Raw genomic sequence first — 20,629 nt, forward strand, 5'->3', positions numbered from 1 at the left:
CATCTTACACAGTTATTCTTTCATTTTTAATATTCTTAGATGCAAAACACCTGAAAAAATTGTAGTTCTTGTATTAATTTCCATTTCTGCTCTGCACATTCCTCAATTTACAGATTCACTCTAATGGTGCTTAAAATCAGTTCTTAACTTTGAAGAATGTGAGTGGGGTTTGGAACGGTTTGTTACCACTGACTGGAAGCCCTCAGGTGAAAAGAGCTCTTATGTAAGCTTCCATGTTCAGGAACATAGAGGCTTTTTATTTGAAGAGGAGAAAAATGCAAATAAAGTTCAGTGCCAAAGAGGGGTGAGGATTAACTCCTCTCTTTGGAGAAGAATTTGGTAGTACTTTTGCATTCCAAAAAGCTTGAAGACAAACTAGTGTACAAGGTGTACAAGTGCTTTCCAAGTTTTATATTTTGTTTGTATTACTCAGTGTGTGTGCAAAATTTATTGGTCTGCCAGTTTACCTGCTTCTGTCTACATATTGTTTAAATGCCAATAAGTAGGAAAAGCTTGACTTGAGTACATTAATGATGGCTTCTGTACCTCATCAACTCTTAAAAAAACATAGCTTGCAAATAGGACCCTGGTTAAATTATCAGGGTTTTTATGATTAATCCTAGGCACAGTTATTTACGTTTCCATAAATTGGGGATAAAAGTTATTTTACTAGACTTATGAAGATTAGTAGAAGACATATTTATTTGCATAGATGCTACTTGCTTGTTTGAGATAGGCTTCTTCATGCCAAGAAACATAGAGAGAATATACAAAATGAGTAAAATGGGGTCGTTGCCTTCAGTTCACTTATCATTCCACAGATCTGTGTGCTTGACACTGGAATTTGATGACAGCAAGTGTATAGAACCTTCTCTAATGGAACTCTTTCTAGAGGGAGCTATGACATTAATCAGAAAATCACGCCAATGAATTACAAACTGAGATAAATGCTCTTAAGGAAAGGAACACAGTTCTGTGAGGACTTACAGTAAAGGAATTTGACCCAGAATATGTCCTCAGGGGAAACTTTTCTGAAAAAATGGTATTTGACCTGAGATTTGAAGGCGGGAGCAGGCTTTAACCTGTCTGTGTATGTGGTAGAGAGGCCAGGAGATTATTCCTGTTCAGTGGGAAGAAGCAATGCAGACTACAGGTAGGAATTCTAATACCTGGGGGGAATAGAAGGACTGGTGTAGCTGGAAGGTGGGGTGGTAGATGTGGGTGGATTAGATCAGCAGAAGATGCAAGAAAGAACAAAAGACTTTGTGTAATAAAATGCCATCAAAGCATTTAGACTCCCTCAGAGGCTAAGTACAGTATGAATTCTGAATTTAGAAATTTGATAGTTCTTACCAGCCTTTTTCAATTCAGTATAAACCAGCACTTTTTAAATGGTTTGTGGAGGAAAAACGAACAAACCCAAACAAACTCTCCTCAGACTTTGCTACAAGCCTGAATATAGTTGGTAAGAAAATGGAAGTGAGTCCAGGTACAGGAGGAGATTTTGTAGGCAAGCCTTAGGATGAATTTCATCTCTTAGATATGTGGAGTGATCTCAAAGCCACTTGATTGTAAAGCATATTTTTTAAACCTCAGGATGGTTTTGTTGAGGAAGAGTGTTTAGTAGAGTTGATACGGCTAGATTTGCACTATAGTCACCTCCTTGTTTGTATCAATGATAGCCACCTTTCAGGATGGCTTAGAAGTGCTTCATTCACTCTTGCTCTCAGGATATATGCTATTAGTTTTAGATATTCCAGTCTCTGTAGAATAACTTGATCTTTATTTTAAAATGCAGGAATGGTCTTTAAATAGCACACATGCCTGTCAGTTTGGTTATTTGGACCAAAGAGGAAGGGCCTGTGGGCTTCCTCTTTGAGAGACTTTAGAAAATCACTTTAATCTGTCTGAATCTCTCTGCTTATTGGTTAGAGGGTGCCCAATAATTCAACAACTTTCAGGGACCTTGAAAAGTCTAATTAACATTTATAAAGCTATTTGAGAGTTCCTTGAAACTTGCCTGGAAAGTCCAAGGTATAATATACAGTAAAGGTACCCAAAGCGATCATTCAAATGTTGAATTTGTAACTTTTAAATTTGGGCTGATACTGAGTATTTTGAATTCATATTCTATGAGAATCCTTTTTTGTTAAAAGAAAATTTTTTAAGAGGACAAAAGGGTGCTGGGCATGGTGGCCCAACCCTCTAAACCCAGCGACTGGGGAACTGAGGCAGGAGAATTGCCAGTTGAAGATCAGCCTCAGCAATTTAGTAAGGCTCTAAGCAACTTAGAGAAACCCTGTCTCAAAATAAGAAAGGGCTGGGATGTAGCTCGGTGGTAAAGCATCCCTAGGTTCAATATCTGGTACCAAAAAAAGAAAAAACCCAACAGCACACACACAAAACAACTTGGCTATTACTACTAGGCAATACATAAATGCGATTTAGCATGTTGATGTTTTCCATTTGAAAAAATTAGTGCATTATAATTATATATAATGGTAAATTGATGAATTTTTAAGACTTAATGGGGGGGAGTTAACAATTGGAAATTGTCTTTACATGCATATACAAATGGAATTAATGAGGGAGTCTGGAATGTAGTAGCCAGTGAGTTACATGTTTATTTAAAGCCACATGGTAAGGAATGTGCATTTATTTTGCTTCCTTATTAGATGAATTTCAGTCAAGCCCAACTTAAGCTGTGTCTTGTCTAGCAGATGGGTCTTTATTTTCGTGAAGTAAAGGGTTTGGAGAGATTTTATATCAAATGACTTACAAAGAATTCTTAAACTGTAAAGAAAATTAGGGTCGGAAATGTTGTTTTGACACCAATGCTGCTTTCTCCTATGCATCATTGAAACAAATGTTTGGCTTGTCTATGGTTGTTGGTTTCATCTGCATTTGTTAGACGTCAGAAGTGGTTGGCATTATTATTCCTGGCAGAAGCAGAGGCAGTTCTAGGATGTGTGAACTGCTGATCACTCACAGGGATGCGCTGCCTCTTTAATATCTTGCTTGCAGATGCATTTTCTAGCTGACCACGCTATTAAGAGCTGCCATCAATCACACAGCCTCCCAGTTCCGGCTGTCGGGAAGCGAGGGAAGAATGAGGGGAACCGAGGCTGGCTAAGCAAGGAAGGAGATAAAATTGCAGCAGGTATTGTGTGTGTACGCGCGCTCGCGCGCCCACAGCGGTGGCGGGCAGAGGCGCGCGCGCGGAGCCGGCCGGGCTCCAGTCCGGGTTTTGCCGGTCGCCGCTGTCTCGGGGAGGCTGTTCTTTCTCCCTCTGTGTCTGGGTCACAGGCAAGTGGCAGTGTTGGCCCGGCCGCCCGGGCTGTAGGTGCGGGAGCAGAGCGCGGTGGCCACGGGCAGCAGGCGTGGGCCGGAGCGGCTGCATTCTCCAGCCGCGGGCAGAGCCCTGCCCAGCCACCCCCTCCTCGAGCCACGGGACCTGCGGGCACTCGGCGCTGCCCTGCGGCCGCGCGGGCCTCCTTTTGTTTGGCGAGTGAATTTCACCACTCCGCACCACCGTCCAGCCCCTGCCCCCGCAGGGATTTTGCTGGCCCTGAGCAGAGGAGGAGCGCGGGAGGGCTCGGCCCCTGCTGCCGACCTGCAGCTGGCAAGTGGCCCGCGGCCTCGTGCCGGGAGGGCGAAGCGGTTTCGGGCAGGAAGTTGGGCAAGCGTGGGCGCGGGCGCTCTCGGAGGTGGGTGTTCCAGTGTCCAGCTGACCCCAGAAAGATGAATTCGAGTATCGAGAACGTCAGTGGTTTTCCAGCAATAGGTGGCGGGGATTCATCGTGTCTCCGTTTGGATTCCTAGCATGTTAGTTGCCTCAAACTCTGGAAATTTCAATTAAACCGAACAGAAAATATCTCTAGGGCAGAGAAAGCACTATATGAATGTGTATATACATTTTCTTCTGAAAGGAAAGCCTGTATAATGCTAAAGTAGTTGTTTGATTTGAAAACCTCATTGCTTATAGTGAAGTAAATTGAAGCTTAAAAATAAGATTCGATTCGATTATGAAGTAATGTGGGGCTACTAAAGCCCAAATATAATTTGTTTTTTTGGGCCAAAACAGGGTTATTTTGCCAGAATAGCCAAAATGCAAGGGGGTAGTCTTGAAGATTTCTTCAAGTTTAAATTGTGTGCTTATATGTGTGTTGGGGGGGGGTGGCGTAGGAGGGAAGGGAGATGTATGTGTGGGGGTTTCCCGCTACCCTCCCCTCTTCCCCTTGTTGACTCAGATCTCCTTCTCTGAAGCCTTGGGGAGACCTGCTCGACCACTTTCAGTTTGCTGAGAAAAACTCACGTAATAGGTTACTTTGTTTTACTCTCAGTCTTTAAGCCTCCCTGGCGCATGTGCCATTGCACTCCGTGGGGCATTGTTTGGCTAGAGTCTTCCTTTCAGCCATATGGAAAATCTAAAAAGTGGTATGTGAAAGAATACAGGGGTCAATAGATTACATGTTCCCTTTGAAATTGTATGCATGTGTTCTTTAAAGATTGAGATTTCTGAGTAGAAGTAGAAAACAGTGACAAAATCTTGGAAAATTCTGTGTCCAAAATACTGTACTGAGCCCTCCCCCCACCCCCAAACTCCAACTTTAAATTAGACATGATTTGAGACCTTACACATGGGAACAATATCCTATGGAGGCCCCTTGCTCTATGGGCAATTGTTTCCAGAAGCACACCCACTCTGCATTTTAAAGCATGTGGATTTGGGCCCTGAGAGGCAGTTGCCTTTTTGAATATTTACATTACCTAGTAAATCAACACAAGGACTGCTGAACAGCAGTTTCACAGTAATGTGAGGGCACCAGTTAGGTGCTTGTATTTATTTTTTTCAACTCTGTAATTTACTGTGTTTAAACTATTTTATAAAGATCTCTGGGACTAGTGAAAGGTGGTTTTTAGTCCAGAGCCCTTGAGTGCTCATTGTACTCTGGCAGGCGCTGGGGCTTGACTGGCTGTGTTTGAAATGTTATTTGATCTCCTTGCATGATAGAATTGACTAAGATTACACTTTTTCCTTCCCTGTGGTCATTGAAAGTGATGCATCAATGAGAACTGTTCAATAACATAAAGACTTAACCCACATCCATTCACTGTAAGGTTTCCAGAAAAAGGCCTTTAGATTTTTGTCTTGTTTTTGTGGTTTTCCATTTATGAATTGAGGAGAGAACTAGTGTGATGTAGCTGAACCACTTCCTTTGTGTGTGTGCGTGTGTGTTTATAGTTTATTGGATATGTTCCAGTCTACGTGGTTGTGATTATTTCTGAAATGTTTGATTGTATATGTGCGTGCACACAAACCCCCACCCCTCAGCTTTGTGTGTATTTTTGTGTTTATTATTATTATTTTTAATTACATCGTAGGTTAGGGAACAGAAGGGCAAGATGATGAACCTTGTCAACTTGTCATTGCAGTTCAGTGAACTGCTTGTGTGTTATGCAGACTAGCTTTTCATTTTAATTAGTGCAACTGTGTACAGTTGTTAGGTCAGAATGCATTGGCTGCTCCGGCAGGGTAGTTTTATCTTACTTTGGAGGTTTTATGGATTTGGCTGGCTATGTTTCTTAATCCTCCTCCCATGGCCACTGTACTTTTCTTTTAAGCAAATGATAGAACAAGACAAGCTTTTATTTATTCATGTGAGAGTTCATTTGTGAGAGAATTATTTTTGGTTTGAGGAAACTGATAAATGATGTACCTTATTAATAAGTATTACATTTACGGGTTTTTTCCATCATCAAAGGGCTTTGCTTGCAGTTGTGTAGTCCAAGAAGCCAATAGAACCATCCACTTATAATAGGAAACCAATGTTTTTGCTTAAAAAAGGGGATAGGTCTTTGTTTTCCTAGTCTAGAGTTAGTTTGTAAAACTCAGAACAAATAAACATTAGTATTAATGGCATAACATGGTTAGAATGTTTCCCCCTTCTTCTTAGAGTGTACAAAGGAACCGAGAGACACCATGGGCTGGATGATGAGTATAGAAGGGTTTAGAAATGTCTCTGTCCAGGGGCATGTGTGGACAACCTTAAATTTTAAAGTATGTTATTGGCTCCAAGTTATTACAAAGTATGTACTGTGGACTGGGGGCTGGGGCTGTAGCTCAGTGCCAGATCGCTTGCCTAGCATGTGTGAGGCACTGGGTTTGATCCTTAGCACCATATAAAAATAAACAAAATAAAGGCATGTTCTCCATATACCCCCCCCCCCCAATTGGATTGGTTTGCGCTGGTTTAGTCTCCAACGTGTATACACCCACCCCCACACACACACACACATACACACCGGATAGATTTGAAATTTTGTGTTTTTTAGGCCCTGGAGATTGAACCCAGGGGCACTCTACCACAGAGATATGTCATACCTAGCTCTTTTTAATTTTGAGATAGGCTCTATGCTACATTGCCTATGCTGTCCTTGAATTTGAGATTCTCTTGTCTCAGTTTTCCAAATAGCTGGGATTACAGGTGTGCACCACTGCACTAGCTGGATTTAAATCATTGGATACAGACTTGTAATAAAGTCAGGCCTTGCAGGGTGAAGCAGATTATGTTATGAATAACCTGTTTTCTCAGTGGTCAGTTCTCCTTACTGTCCCCTTTGCTGTTGAGGAGATAAAATTATCTAGAGCTGTCTTTATCACAGGCTTCCAGCGTTTTTGTACGGTACACTTTTAAAAAGGAGCTGAAGTCACAGAAACAAATGGGTTGATATTTATAAATAAACCTAGTTTGGTACTGTTTTACTGGTGGATGTGGTATAGGGGATTGGTGTGTGGTGGAAAGGAAAGTTAGCTTAGATGGGGATATTATTTTTTTTAACTTAATGGATAAAATTATCCTTCTTAACCTAAAATGAGGAAAAAAAGAGTACAACATGTGTAGAAGATGTGGGAAAATATTTTCTCTAGTTAGAGAAAATAAAAAAGATTTAGTTTGGCCATGAGAGTGCTGACTTTAACAAAAAAGAGGGAAATAAAGAGGTATCCTATGTCCATTTCAAACAGATTATTTCAAAAGTTCATTTTTAAGTCTTTTGTTGTTGTTGTGACCATGTTATTTGATTCCAAATAATGGTGATTTGGGTCTTAGACTTGCCTGCCGAATTCTAATCCATGATATAGTCCACATACATTTGAAATGAAAATGAAAAACATTAATGTTGACATTTAATTAGCAGAAAAAAATCAGTGTACTTAAGTATGTATGTATGTATGTATGTTACGGGGGTTGAACCCAGGGGTGCTTAACAACTGAACCACATCCCTAGTCCTTCTTAAACTTTTTTATTTTGAGTCAGGGTCTTGCTAAATTGCTGAGGCTGGCTTTGAATGCAATCCTTCAGCCTCAGCCTCCAGAGTCATCGGGATTAGAGGTGTGTGCCACCATGCCTGGCCAAATTAATTGTAATCTAGCTCAGTTTTTTTTTTTTTTTTTTTAAACGCAGTGCTGGAATCCTACCTGTGACTTTGCACCTGCTAGGTGAGCACCAACTCCGAGCTATACTCCCAGCCCTCATTCAGTTTTTATTACTGTCACAGGGAGGCTTTTCTGATGTAATGAGGTCAGTTTATTCAGTGTAGCCTGCTAGTTAACTGCTATGCAAAGAGTTGTTCTCAGTTCTGCTGCTTAATTCTGAGACTATGAGTTGCTTACCTTCTGTGGCTGCTTCCTTAATTAACATGAGAAAATGATGACTACCTGTAGGGTCTGGGTCGTGTTTAATCTGTTTTGTGTTGCTCTTATAGAATACCAGGGACAAGCTCATTGACAGCAGTAGAGATTGGTCTCGGCTCACAGTTCTGGAGGTTGGCAAGTTCATGAGCACAGCACAGGCATCTGGTGAGGGCTTCATTGTTGCCTCATCCCATAGCAAAAAAGTAAAGGGCAAGAGGGTACCTTCTCATGATGGCTAACCCACTTTTTAGACAACTTGATTACCTCTTAACTAGGCTCTTCTTCCTAACCCTGATGTATGGGGATTAAAAGTTTCCAGTGTATGAAATTTGGGGGATGTATTCAAACCATGGCAGGACAGAGTGCCTAGGACTGTGCCTGGCACTTACAAGCAAATTCATAGTATTAGGGAGCACCAACTGACTATGTGCTCAGTAATATTTTAGGTATGACAACATAAAAAAGACAAAGTTCCTACCCTCCCAGCACTTCCATTGCAATGGAGGAAAGCAAAACAAATAATACAAAAAGGAGAGCATAATGATTTGTGAAATTTCCAAAGATAACTTCTGGGTATGTCAGCAGTTTTTAGAACTATAACATGAGAAGTCTAACATCATTCTATAAGTCATCATTTTTTCCATGTTAACGAATGCATTTTTCGTACTGTTGGTAGGAGGATGTATTAGCTAATGTTAACAGTTTGGGGTTAATGTGTAGTGGAGGAGGAGGTAGGGACTTTTCCTGGTAAAAGGTGTGTGGTGGGGTGAGAAACCAAAAAGAGATTAAAGAATGATTTGTTAGTATAAGTATTCAAGAAAATAGGAAACGTTTTAGAGTATTAGTTGAAAGTTATGTGTTGAGATTTAAGATTTTTACCAGGTATGGTGGTGTCTGCCTGTAATCTCAGCAACTTGGGAGGCTGAGGCCAGAGGATCTTGAGTCAAAGCCAGCCTCAGCAAAATCGAGTCACTAAGTGGCTCAATGAGATCCTGTATCTAAATGAAATACAAAAAAGGCTGGGAGGGGCTGGAGTTGTACCTCAGTGGTAAAGCGCTTGCTCCATATGTGTGAGGCGCTGCTGGGTTTGTTCCCAGCACCACCCAGCAAATAAAATGTGTTTAAAAAAAAAAAAAAAGCTGGGGATATGAATCAGTGGTTGAGTACCCCTGAGTTCAATCCTCAGTTTGGCCCCCCACCCCAAAGATTTAAGATTGGGAGAGGTACCAGTGATTGAACCCGGGGCACTTAACCACTGAGCCACATCCCCAGGACTTTTTATATTTTTATTTTGAGACAGAGTTTCACCAAGTTGCTGAGGTTGGCTTGGAACTTGCAATCCTCCTGTTTCAGCCTCCCAAATTCCTGGGATTACAGGCATGTGCCAAAGTGCCTGCCATGTATTAATATTTTTTTTTAGTTGTTGATGGACCTTTATGAACCTTTATTTTGTTCATTTATTTATATGCAGTGCTGAGAATCGAAGTAAGAAGTAAGCACTCCACCACTGAGCCCCAGCCCTATGTGTTAAGATTATTAAGAGTATGGTAGGTACGTATGTATAGGAGAGCTCTATGAAATTAAAGTATCCCATTAACATTTGAAAGGTGAACAATTAGATCTGTTCTCCTGTCTTCTTTTCCACAAAGTGCATGGGCTTTTGTAGTTTTAAGAAAGGGCCACTTTATATATGACTGTTGGGCTTCAGAGGAACAAAATAGAGCGCATATAGTGCTGCATTTGAAAACTACTTTTGGTTCAAAAATCTCCAAGTGGTGCCTGCTGCTGTGTTCACACCTATTTGTACCATTAGCTCAGCAAATTATTTACTTATAATTTTAAAATAGCTGATTAGAAGAATATATTCAAATCTCTGCTGGCTTTGAACCTCAGCAGCAGTAGTGACTTGACTTTTATGTATTTTAGTAAAATGGCAGTTGAAATTTCTTCTTTGGCATGGCCTTCAGGATTTCTTAGTTGAGCCAATTTATGCTTTGCACAAACAACAGAGGCAGTTGAGTAGGTTCTTTTCTATGTGGTTGTCTCTCAGAGTGAGATTGGAGAAATTTTATTAATTTATCACTCCAAAGTGTTTTTGTTTTACTGATATTTTTATTTATTTATTTTTTGTGGTTCTTGGGATTGAACTCGGGGGTTCTGAGCTGTATCACCCAGCACTTTTTATTTTTTCATTTTGAGACAGGGTCTCATTGAGTTGCCCAGGATGGCCTTCAATTTGTGATTCTCCTGCCTTAGCCTCTAGAATAGCTGAGATTACAGGAATGTATCAACACACCCATTTTTATCATTTTAAATATTTAAAAATGTTATGTATGGTTGATACTTCCCATATATGTGGTATAATATATGATGAACCTTCTGAAGTTTTTTATATTACCTACCAACCAAGGACCTTCAACCAAATCTATTCTCTATAATGAATCCTTTTTTTCTTTTTTTTTTTTTTAAATTTTAGTTATAGATGGACACAATATCTTTACTTTTTTTGTGTGGTGCTGAGGATTGAACCCAGTGCTCACAGGTGAGAGGCAAGCGCTCTGCCACTGAGCCACAATCTCAGCCCCTGAATGCTTTTTTTCTGTTACAAAGATTTAATAGAAAAATTTTTTGGAGGGCTCAAATTATTAAATTTTAATTTTTTGCTCCATATATTACTATTTATTTGCGTAGTACAATGAGGTTTGCATAAATTAAACCACAGGAAAAATGTTTAAAATGTTATCTAAGAATTTTGTTTTAATTTATTATTTTTTGCAAGGGGGAGGATATGTGAGTGTGGATAGAACTCAGGGACACTTAACCACTGAGCCATATCCCTAATACTTTTTTTGTATTTTATTTAGAGACAGGGTTTCACTGATTTGCTTAGGTCCTTGCTAAATTGCTGCGGCTGGCTTTGAACTCAATGATCTTTCTGCCTCAGCCTCCTGAGCTGCTGGGATTACAGGTGTGCACCACTGCATCTGACACTTTTGTTTTAATTTAGTTTGTTTTTTTGCAGTTCTGAGGATTGAACACAGAGGTACTCTACCGCTGAGCTACATCCCCAGCCCTTTTTTATGTTTTTAATTTGAGACAGGGTTTCCCTGTCTTGCCTAGGCTGGCCTTGAACTTTCGATGCTCCTGCCTCAGGTGCAGAGTTGATGTCTGATGGAAAAGAACAAAAAGTGTGCTGCAAAATGTAATCATTAAAACAGTATGGCTCCTGCCCATATATTTCCCACCTTTTGGCCATCCCATGGAGCCTCTCCTGGGCCTAGTACATAGTATGTAGGAAGGAGGAGATAAGGGGAAGAAAGTTAGAGAACAAAGGAAGCTTAGGACATATAAAAAAGGCAGAATGTGCTCACTTCTTGGGATACCAGGATACCAGCTATTGCCCCCTTCTCCCTCCTGGGAGGAGTCTGTTACCCCTTTTAAAATAAACCCTGTCTTATATGCCTTTTTAAAAAATATTTATTTTTTAGTAGAAGTTGAACACAATACCTTTATTTTATTTATTTTTATGTGGTGCTGAGGATCGAACCCAGGGCTTCGCACATGCTAGGTGAGTGCTCTACCGCTGAGCCACAATTCCAGCCCCACCTTTTTTCTTTCTTTTTTTTTTTAAAAAGGAAAGAAAATCGGTGTTTTTCAGTTATTAATATTTTATTATTTGTGGTACATTAAAACATATATATAGGGCTGGGGATGTGGCTCAAGCGGTAGCGCGCTTGCCTGGCATGTGTGTGGCCCGGGTTCGATCCTCAGCACCACATACAAACAAAGATGTTGTGTCCACCAAAAGCTGAAAAATAAATATTAAAAAAATTCTCTCTCTCTCAAAAAAACAAAAACAAAAAAACCCCAAAACATATATATATGTTTGGTATTGGGGATTGAACCCACTAAGCTATATTCCCAGTACCATTTACCTGTCTGTCTGTCTATGGACAGAGTCTCGTAAAGTTGCTCAGAGCCTTGCTAAGTTGCTGAGGCTGGCTTTGTATTGAGAGTCCCCTGCTTTAGCCCATGAGCCACTGGGATGACAGATGTGTACCACCGCTCCCAGCAACCTTAAATTTTTAAACGACTATTGCAGGGCATAATGGTGCATACCTTCTATGACTCAGGAAGATGGCAAGTTTGAGGCCAGCCTGAGCGACTTAGAGAGACCCTGTCTCAGAATAAAAAAAATAAAGGGCTGGGGATGTTGCTCAGTGGTTCAATGCTTTGTAAACCCCCCCCCCCAATAAAACAAAACTAAAAATATAAAAAAGCTTAATGACTTTATTAAGATGGGCTTTATTTTTTAGAATGATTTTGGGTTTACAGAAAAATTGACTCAAAAGTAGTTTGTATATGCCCCTGACCCCCAAATGCTTTGCACCGTTCTAGTTGATGAACCAACATTGATACATTACTTATCACTTTTTAAAATATTTTTATTGGTTATTGATGGACCTTTATTATTTACTTAATTGCTGATATGTGGTGCTGAGAATCAAACCCAGTGCCCCACACATGCTAGGCAAGCGCTCTACTACTGAGCCACAGTCCCAGCCCTTTATCATTAAAGCCCATAGTTCACATTGAAATTTCACTCTGTGTTATACATTTTGTGGGCTTTGACAAATGTTTGATGGTTGACAAATATCATGCAGAATATAGTTTCACTGCTCTAAATATATATTGTGTTTCATGTATTTATTCTGGTAACCACTGATCTTTTAAATGTATTTATGATTTTGCTTTTCTAGATGTCATATAATTGGGCTTGTAATAGTATGTAACCTTTTCAGGTTGGCTTCTTTCTCTTAGCAATACATTTTCTCCATGTCTCTGGGGCATAACATCTCACTACATTTTTTTTTAACTAATAATAGTCCATTGTGTGGATACATTAGTTTATTTATTCTGTTTATTTATTTACTGAAGGTAGCATTATTTTGGTTGCTTTCAAGTTTGGGTGATTATGAATAAAGGTGCTATAAATATTTATAATGAGGTTTTTGTGTGGAGATGAGTTTTCAACTACTTTGTGTAAATACCAAGAAGTGAGGTTGCTGTCCTGTGTATGTTTAGTTTTGTAAGACTCTGCCATACTGTTGTCTTCCAAAGTGTTGGTACCATTTTGCATTTTCACTAGCAGTGAATGAGAGTGCTTGTGGGCATTTGGTGTTGTGGAATTTAGCTCCTTTTAGTTATTAACTTTTTTTATATGACTATTAATTTCTGGAGTCTGCTGTGTTACAATTTTAATTTTCTCTACTTTTATTATAGAGAAATGATCATAATAAATTTTATGTGGTACATGTGCCTCATTTTCTATCCTGTAAGAAGAAAGCATAAAGATATAAATTTAAAAGGAATAATATAATCTGATTGGATTTTTAAATGTATTATTCTGTTAGGGTATTGTTAGGTTAGGGTTCATGTAAATGTAGTAACATTAATTTGTTAATGGTTCTGTGTAAGTGTCTTTTCCCTAGTGTTCTTCATTTTCAGAGGTTTTGTTTAAAGAAAGTAGGATCCTGTACTTAGAACGGTTAGGGTCTTCATTTGCTACCTATGTGTAGACTTAGGGTTGTATATTTGAGTGCCATTTATTTGTATGATTAAAGCATTCATAAATGAGGATCATTTATGATCAGGGCAGTTGACTATTGAAAGGTTTATTGTGCTGCAGATATTGTGTATGCTTTTTAGAAAATATTTTTTGTAGATGGACACAATAACTTTGCTTTGTTTATTTTTTTTATGTGGTGCTGAGGATCAAAACCAGTGCCTTACAAGTATGAGGCAAGCGCTGTGCTACTGAGCCATAACCCCAGCCCTGATATTGTATACTTCTAAAATGAACTTAGTACTAAGTCCCAACCATGCTTATTTAGAACATTTTGACTCTGCAGTTATCCAGTACTAGTTACTTACTGGAATTTAACGTCAACCCCACTGTGCTCTACTAGTAACCAAAGCTGTGGTATGAGGATGATTTGGATAATTTTTCCTGATGGTTATGTGGTTCATTAATTCCTATCAGGGGTTCTTAACTTTGAGTATTGGTGAAAAACATGATTTCCCCCCTGAAGAGAAATTTGTAGCTGTTTGGATCCATCTCCACAATACTTCATTGCAGGTGGTTTATGGAACCCCTAAATACCTTCCACGGACCCATCATCAAGAGACTTTTCTAGTGAGCCTCCAATTTGTGTTTGAATTACTGGGGAGGCTTTGCAATTCTTATTTTAGGCCTATTTACATTACTTGGATTGTCTTGGTCTATGGCTCTACTGATTTGTATGGAGACTTGCAGAATATACTATTTCCTTATACTGAATGGTTTCCTAGAAGATTCCCAACGCTGTCCTGCACCATGTCACACTGCTTTCCCTCCTCCTCCCCCCTCCCCTCCCCCTTCCTCCTCCCCTCCTCTCCCTCCCTCCTCCCTCTCCTCCCCCCTCCTCCCTCCTCCTCCCTCCTCCTCCCTCCTCCTCCCTCCTCCTCCCTCCTCCTTTTATTTTAGTTGTAAATGGCATAATACCTTTGTTTTGTTTATTTATGTGGTGCTGAGGATGGAACCCAGTGCCTTCCACACTCAAGCAAGTGCTCTACCACAGAGCTACAACCCCAGCCCCCCACTGCTCTCTTCTTATGAGTACCCAGAGGAGAAACTTTTGGTTACAGAAAAACTCACTTTCTGAGCTTGTAATTTGTAAAGAATTTAGAATCCCATAACTGATGAAGTTCTTTTGTTCCTTTGAGCAGTTTGCCCATAAAATTTTGGTCATATTTAACACAAGTATAAAAAGAAACTGAATTCTATGTACATTCATGTACTACTTCATTCATTGTTTCATTTTCTTGAATTCTTCCTCTTGTCTTGCAAATTTAGGGAGAGAGTAGAGGATTTGTAGCCCCTGTGACCTGAGGAAACCTGTTTGCTCAGGGTCCTTCCCCTCCCTACCCTCCTTGTTGTGGGTTAGCATACACATTTCATAGAGAACATTTGGCCTTTGGTTTTTTGGGACTGCCTTATTTGACTTAGCATGATATTCTCTAGTTCCATCCATTTACTGGCAGATGTCATAATTCAGTCTTCTTAATAGCTGAGTAATAAGCCATTGTGTATATATACTACATTTTATTTATCCACTTATGTGTTGAAAGGCACCTGGGTTGTTTCCATAGCTTGGCTATTGTGAATTGGGGTGCTGTAAACATTGATGTGGTTGCATCACTGTAGTAAGCTGATCTTAAGTCCTTTGGGTATAAACCGAGGAGTGGGATAACTGGTTCAAATGGTTACTATAGTATTAGTTTTTTTTTCTTTCTTGGTACTGAGGATTAAACCCAGGGGCACTCAATCACTCAGCCATATCTCCAGCCCTTTTTGATATTTTATTTGGAGACAGCATCTCATTGAGTTGCTTAGAGCTTTGCTAAATTGCTGAGGCTGGCTTTGAATTTGTGATCCTCCTGTCTCAGCCTCCCAAGCTGCTGGAAGTACAGGTGTGTGTCACCATGCCCAGCCTGTAGTAGTAGTTTTAAGGTAAAGTCGCCCACTTTACATTTCAACATGGAAGCTGAAACTTCACAGGTGAAATTGTTGAAATTATTTTTTCTATTTCAAGGAAAAAAAATTAGAATTGAAATTCTTCAGCCTGATGGTTAGATTTGAAGAGTAAAATTTCTGTTAAGAGTCATAATTCTAGGGGCTGGGATTGTGGCTTAGCGATAGAGTGCTTGCCTAGCACTGGCGGGACCCGGGTTCGATCCTCAGCACCACATAAAAATAAAGGCATTGTGTTATGTCCATCTACACCTAAAAAAATAAATATTAAAAAAGAGTCATAATTCTAAGAAATATTATCCTTTTGTTTTGGTTTGGTTTTCCAGTTTTGCTGATGAGTGCCTGTGGTGGTGGGACGTAGGAATTGTTTGTAATTATCTACCCTCAGAAGATTATTGTTTGTTTTATCCCAAGTGATTTGGGGATCTTTTCATCAAATGAATGAAATAGGCAGGTGGAAATTTTAAGCTTTTAAAGGAGGAATAAATCCCCAAACTCCAGTCCACATTGCTCTTCACTCTGAAAAAATTCTGAGTCTCTATAAAGTTTATTAGAAGATACTATATTTTCTCTGTTTCCTGTTGAAATTTTAACCAAGAAACTAGGAAATAGTCAGATTTTACTTTGTGATAATAAAAACTATTTGAGATTAAAAATTTATTTGCTTTTTGAGATAAAATTCCCACACTGGATAATTTATCCATTTAAAAAGTGTACAAATTAAAGGTTTTTGAGTATATTCATAGTAGTGCAGCCATTACCACCATATAATCAGGAATAGATTTTTACATAGCAGTTCCTGGTGATTAATTGAATGCTCCTAGATAATCTTTTGTGTGTAAATTTGCAATTCTCTGGCTAAGAATATAACTGGATTTATGCTTTACTACTGTAGTAAATAATAGGCTTAAAGCATTCAAACCCAGCTTTTGTTTATAGTGGTCTGACAGGGGCCAGTTTCACCCTGAGGTTATTAAGTCCTTCATTTTGAGATAGGGCCTTGCTGTATTGCCCAGGTTGGCTTTGAATTTGCTGTCCTTCTGCCTCTGCCTTCCAAGTTTCTGGATGTATAGGTGTGCACCAGTACAACTGGCTTGATTTTTTTTTTTTTAAGAGAGAGAGAGAATTTTAATATTTTTTTTTTAGTTTTCAGCGGACACAACATCTTTGTTTGTATGTGGTGCTGAGGATTGAACCCGGGCTGCACGCATGCCAGGCGAGCGCGCCACCGCTTGAGCCACCTCTCCAGCTCCTCAACTGGCTTGATTTTTGAAGTATTTTATTTGTTATGCGCTTAAGAAATATAAAATATTTTTAAAAAAGGAGATTTATGTAGTAGGCAAACTGTCAAATTAATAAATAAATATGTAGAGTTGCTCTCTCTGGGAATATCAGATTAACCCTTTCAGAATCCAAACTTGATATGTTGGGGTTTTGACAAGATATGATGTTTTGAACATGGTTTTCAGAGATGCTGATCAAGCCACATAGCTTCAAAATTATTGAGGTAGCTTTCTTCAAATTGGATTGAAGTGGGAATTAAGATTCATATCTACCAGTAGTTGATAGATTTCTTTTGCTTCATTTTGCCCATGAAAGTTTTTCAAAGAATCCTGTCTTTGTAGATTAATATATGTGTTGGTCATTTCCGGGACTGTGTCTGGGCACTATAGGCAGTCTTGTTAGATGGGAAAATTACTAGAGACTTATTTAACATACACATGTGCCTAATCAAGTATTAGATTTTACTAGGTGATAGAGGATCAAAGAAATTTGTAATGATGTTTTCTCTTTTTTTTATAACCAGGAAACCAGCTTAATAATCCTATTTATCTTAATTTAGTGTGTTAGTATTATAAAAGGAAATCAAGCGTTTGACCAGACTGTGCCAAGATAACCTGGCTGATCTGTGAAAAAGTTGGTTGGTATTTGGGGAAAAATGGAGGAATTTGCCTGAATGTTTTCTTTTTGATTGAGTTTCTTTTATTCAAGGTTTATCTTTCATAATCATTTGCAAAATGTTCAATATGGAATAGATATGAGATAGATATGAGTTGTTTAAGATAGAGACACAGTTTCTGTTTACAGATCTGGTAAGACTTTTTCGTTTTGTAACATTAAAATATCTGAAACTTCAATCGTTACCATAATCTTCAGAGGTAGGATCTAGTTCCTGTTAACAAAGGAAGAAACAGCTCTGTGAGGTCAAGGGTAGTTGCCTTGCTCAGTCTCCTTCAACCTCTGGTATGATTTCCACATCCAGTGCTATCTCTTCTACACCACAGCCTTTAGAATAGTTGAAAGGGATAAGAAAGACAAAGCAAAAGTGGACCAGTGGGAAAGAAATTTCCATGGACCAAATATGATGTGTAAAAGTAGAGAGGGAGGAAGGGGAAGCTTAACAGTAGGTGTTTTTTTTTGTTTGTTTGTTTGTTTTGTTTGGTATTGGGGATTGAACCCAGGGGTACTCCACCACTGAGCTACATCCTTGGCCCTTTTAATTTTTGTTTTTAAATTTTTTTTAGTTGTTGATACACATTTATTTATTTTTATGTGGTGCTGAGGATCAAACCCAGTGCCTTATACATTGTAGGCAAGTACTCTACCACTGAGCCACAACCCCAGACCCCTTTTAATTTTAATTAATTTATTAATTTTTTTAAAATTTATTTTTTAACTGTAGTTGGACACAATGCCTTTATTTTATTTATTTATTTTTATGTGGTGCTGAGGCTCAAACCCAGGGCCTCATACGTGCTGGGTGAGCACTCTACCACTGAGCCACATCCCCAGCCCTTATTTATTAATTTTGAGATGGGTTCTTGCTCTGGGACTTGCAATCCTCCTGACTCAACCTCACAAGTAGCTGGGATTACAGTTGTGGGCCACCATGACTGTCTTACTTGATATTTTTTGATTGATTTGGGTTGATGGTTTAAAGAGGATTCAGAGAAAGTTGGTTTTGGACATATACCATACATACCTAAATATATGTTTCTTCTTTGGGGGTGTATTAGAGAAGTATTTGAGAGACAAAGTGGACTTTTCCACAAGAATGTGTCTTTAAAAGATTTAATCTGGGGCTGGGGATGTGACTCAGCAGTAGCGCGCTCGCCTAGCATGCGTGTGGCCTGGGTTCGATCCTCAGCACCACATACAAAGATGTTGTGTCCACCGAAAACTAATAAATAAATATTAAAATTCTCTCTCTCTCTTTAAAAAAAAAAGATTTAATCTGATTCAGATTATTTTTAGTTCTTAAGGATATCTTTAATTCTGTTGATAGGGCTTGAAACCCCCACCCTCACCCCCACATTGGATTGAACTCAGGGGCATTCTGTCATTATGTTATATGGTCCTTCTCACTTTTTCTTTTGAGAAAAGAGTTGCTGATTTGCCCAGGCTGGCCTTGAATTTGGGATTTTTGAGCCTCTGCCTCCTGGGATCACAGACGTGTGCTATTATTGCGCCTGGCTTAGCTTGCTTTAACTGTTGTTAATATTTGACCTAGATTGATCATGTGTGTCTCCCCCTCACCACCCCCTTTAAAAAAAAATTTCAGTTGTAGATGGACCCGATATCTTTATTTATTTATATGGTGCGGAGAGAATCAAACCCAGTGTCTCACACATGCCAGGCAAGTGCTCTACCACTGAGTTACAACCCCAGCCCTCTTTTTCATTTGTTAATGTTTCTTCTTTTAAGTTGAAAAATCAGATCTTATTGACATGTTTTACCCAGATGCTCTATAATTAGTTTCAGTTTCTTTTAACTTTTATAATACTCATTTGGAAAAAAAATTTTTTTGAAGCATAATTTATTCTGATTTTTAGAGTGATAAAAATATACTTAGAAACTAATAAGCTAAATTTGTAGTAGCTAAATTTATCTTTGGGATCTGAAGATTTGGAAAAAATGGACCTTTAATTGAAAACTATTTGCTTAGACTGAAGGCATGTATAATTGTTACTGGGAACTCAGGAGGTTAGCTCTAAATGTCTGAATTAGTAAGGGGTTTCTGATCCAACTCTGATGTTTAACTTCTCAAAATGGGGGAGGGTTGGAGGCCACCATGGTGCTCTTGGTCTTGATAGTCTTCTGCTGGAGCCACAGGATTATTTAATCAAAATTTTCAAACTAGATTATTGCTGACTTCATAATTTTTATTTGTTTTAAAAAATATTCCCAGTTGGAATATGTTGCCCCATGACACTCGGTGCTAATACAACAACTTGACAAAACAGTTCATAAATATGTTTTAGGATTAATCCCTTTGCAGGGGAAGGAGGGCCTCATATGTTCAGTCCATTTTTTTTTTAAGCCAACAAACTTTAAATAAATAAATAAATAAATAAATAAATAAATAAACACACACACACACACACACATATATAAAAATTTGGTTTTGTTGTTTTTGATGGACTTTTATTTTATTGTAGTTTTATGTTGTGCTGACTAAGGATTGAACCCAGTGCCTTGCATGGGCCAGGCAAGTGTTCTTCCACTGAGCCACAACCCCAGCCCTCCAGCCCAGTTTTTAAAAATGAGAAATTATTTATTGGCTTATGATACTGGCTTGATGAAACTGGCTTTTCTAGTAGTTTCAGTTCTGTAATCAAAGTGGATATTTTAATAAGTTTAATGTATTGTTTAGTACATGGATCAATTGAAAATGTATTTGATTACTGAAGTATTCTAAAAGGAAGGCTTTTGGTATTCTTTGATCCATGAAAAATGTAAGTCATGCTTTAGCATGGCTGAAAGTGGAAATTTTATTTAGTATCTGTTTTTCATTTACTAAGAGCCTCTTAGTGTTCTAAATGTAATGATTTTATTTAAGGCCAGTGTTAAAGAAAAAAGATAAAACATAGTATTATTATCCTACCTTTGAAAGAGGGCCTATGCAGTAAGTTTGTTTTAATATTAACATTAGGTTGATAGTTGTTATTAAAAAAATAAAGTCATATATATATATATATATATATATATATATATATATATATATATATATATATATATATAGTTTTAAATTTATGCTATATGCAATCATTTTCTATATTTTATACATTTATTGGTATTCTGTCAAAAGCATCACCAGTAATTCTGGGGATGGCTTTCCCTGAGATAATCTACAGCAGCTAGTTTATAGAAAAGTGATTTTCTTTCTTGTTTTTTCTCTTTCTCTTCTTCAGGGCCTAGCAATTTACTTTCTTTAGTTCTTCAGTAGCATTATTAGATCTAAGTGGTACTCTTTGTTGTCACTCTCTAGCAGTGAATTAGGGAAAAAAAATGAAGAACAAGCCTGAGTGGGGATGGGATAAGAAGGAGAAAAGAATATGACATTGAGCTGTAGAGGGCC

The 20,629-nt window shown here is 38.6% G+C and overlaps 1 protein-coding gene across 5 annotated transcripts in view; it reads left to right on the plus strand.

Annotated features, from left to right (window-relative positions):
- The window catches only part of Rere (arginine-glutamic acid dipeptide repeats), a 396,746-nt gene that overhangs the window by 96,033 nt on the left and 280,084 nt on the right, over positions 1–20,629 (plus strand). The window contains exon 1 of one of the 5 annotated variants that reach the window (XM_058572687.1): positions 2,917–3,160. The exons of 2 other annotated variants lie outside the window; for them this stretch is intronic. The gene's annotated coding sequence lies outside the window, so the exon portion shown is untranslated. Of the gene's footprint in view, positions 1–2,916; positions 3,161–3,306; positions 3,826–20,629 lie in introns of those variants that run through there. 2 more of the 5 variants (XM_058572686.1, XM_058572683.1) reach the window with 2 other exon arrangements.

Source organism: Marmota monax, unplaced genomic scaffold (assembly GCF_021218885.2).
Source record: "Marmota monax isolate L192 unplaced genomic scaffold, Marmota_monax_Labrador192_F-V1.1 WCK01_AAM20220418_F8-fsc00080, whole genome shotgun sequence".
In the NCBI taxonomy this organism is placed as follows: Eukaryota; Metazoa; Chordata; class Mammalia; order Rodentia; family Sciuridae; genus Marmota; species Marmota monax.